The sequence below is a fragment of the Nicotiana attenuata genome, unplaced genomic scaffold (assembly GCF_001879085.1).
Source record: "Nicotiana attenuata strain UT unplaced genomic scaffold, NIATTr2, whole genome shotgun sequence".
Taxonomy (NCBI): domain Eukaryota; kingdom Viridiplantae; phylum Streptophyta; class Magnoliopsida; order Solanales; family Solanaceae; genus Nicotiana; species Nicotiana attenuata.
Window position 1 is genome coordinate 146859 of NW_017670836.1, and position 2585 is coordinate 149443.

A 2585-nucleotide genomic window follows, 5' to 3' on the forward strand; every position below is an offset into this window, starting at 1 on the left:
ACCTTCACTCACTACCTGTGTAATAACTCGAGACATCACATTCCCGACGTTAATCGGGTACCCCGCCATAATTGATGCTACCAATATAGCCCGGTGAAAAGGGAGGGAGTTTTCATGGGTAGTGGGGTCAAGTCTGCTGCACACTAATGTCTCCCACCCCTTAGCCTCGAAATTCAAACTTCTCCTTAAGATCTTCACTCCCGCATTCAACCAATCGGGGGTGGTACTTGGGATTGCCAAGTACTGTGCCAACCAGGGACGGGCCTCCTCACCCAATGCCATCTTCTCCAGATAAAGTGATTCATCCTCATCATTGAAGCCCAAATAGTCATTGATTGCTTTGCCATCAAATAGCACTTTTAAGTTCTGCACCTTGGTCACTTTGGTGCCCTTCTTGATGTGGGCAGCATTGGTGTAGAATTCCTTGACCAGGTGTTCGCTTGCATCCACACAGTTGCTTAGGAAGTACTCCCAGACCACTCTCTCTCTAAACTATCTTCTCACATTGGGGTTGTGAGGCAAGAGATCTCTATCCACAAAACTACGCATCGGGATCAATTTCCTCACAGGACACCATTCTCTAAACTTATGGTAGGCCACCTCACTCACAAAACGATCCTGCCATGCCTCCGGGTTTCTAATTCTCGCTACTCCTCCCACCTGAGGCTCACCCCTTTCTACATCTGCCCCTTCTTCTCCTACTGCACCCTCTCCGGATAATGAAGTTGTGGGAGAGGTGGAGTACTCATCCTTACTGCCTTCAGCTGAGCCCTCAGACGACCTAGAAGATACATGCACTGAAGCCTGAGCAGTGGGGGATGCTAGAGGAGTGGGCTCATCTGTCAGCTTGAACCTGTCCGGGAAGTAATCCATAAACTCCGGGACAGAGTCAGAATCAGACAACTCCCTGGAAGGCTGATACTCACTTCCCGATGAGTGGGAAGCAGCTCTATCAGCGGCCCGGATCGCCTTCCTTGTTGCTTTTATTGCTTCCCGAACTTGGGGGATCAGTTTTATCTTTCCATGTCCCCTCCCCCGGGAGGACTCTCCTCGTCCTGGTGGTTTATCACCTTTGCCTCTTGATCTCACCATTATTTGCAAACAAATTCAGTCATGCTTTGTTAGTCTCAATATACACAATGAAATTCAAAGTTGCAAAATGCAGTGCGGCCGCACACAGGCCAATGCAGTCCGCATAGAGGTGGGGGTTCAGACTACCCACTCTCTGAATCAATGCACTGCGGACCGCACAAAATAGCAATGCGGTCCGCATTGAGGCATTGCAGACCGCACAAAATCCAGTGCGGCCGCAGTCCTCAATGTTCAGGTTTCAGAAATTACTCACTGCGGTCCGCACAAAATACCAATACGAACCGCACAGGGGCATCACGGACCGCACAAAATGCAATGCGGTCCGCATTGAGAGCCCAGCAGCAATACCAACCTAGGGTTTATGTGTTCATCAATATTAGTCCAATTTTTCACCTATTGAAGAGTCCCTAAGTGTTGGTTCAGTCATTGAACTACCTAATCCTAATTAACACAGTATTTCAACTACTCTAAGTTACAAAATTAAAGGAAAAACGGAAAAGGGAGAAGAAGAACTAAGAAAACAAAGAAATTGAATAAAAATAATAAAATTAAACAATTGAAAAGAGATTAAAGTACCAGAAGTAAGATGCTGAGATGATGATTAATCCTTAGTAGTGAACAGTAATTTTTATGCTTTGAGAGTAAAGGGTGCGAAAATTTCAAAAGGAGGGCCTCATGTACTATTTATAGAAAAAGTCATGGGGCCCAACTTACTTACCCACCACGGACCGCACAAAATGCAGTGTGGTCCGCACCACACAGAATTTCATAAGTTTGAGAAGGCAACCATTGCGGTCCGCACAAAAAGCAATGCGGCCGCAATGGTCCACCGCGGACCGCACAAAATTGAATGCGGCCGCGGTGGCAAACTTCAGAGAGTTGGTTTTTTCATCCATCCTCAGTGCGGTCCGCACTTGTTTTTGTGCCCCCACACTACGTTCTTTGCGGCCGCACAAAATGTAGTGTGGTCCGCATTGAAACTTCAGAGACTTGTCAATTTTTCCAGTTTGCCCTGCACTGCATTAACACAATCCTGTAGCATCTCACAACCAGTCAGTCCAAAAATAAGTCCTATACTAGAATGAAAATCAAAGAAAGATGAAAAGAAAAACACATGGGTTGCCTCCCAAGAAGCGCCTGATTTAACGTCGCGGCACGACGCATGTTACCATCAAATCATTTGAGATGAAGAAGTGCCACCACATGGCTGTCATCAATTTTTCCCAAGTAGTGCTTGACCCTGTGCCCATTAACTCTGAAAACCTTCCCATTTTTTTCTTCAAATCAAGGGCACCAAACGGAGTCACAAACACCACTTCAAAAGGTCCACTCCATTTTGACTTAAGCTTTCCCGGAAACAAATGTAACCGAGAGTTGAACAAGAGAACCAAATCACCCACTTTGAACTCCTTGCCACGAGCATATTTATCATGAAGGTACTTCATCTTGTCCTTGTACAAGGAAGAACTGGAGTAGGCATGGAATCGGAATTC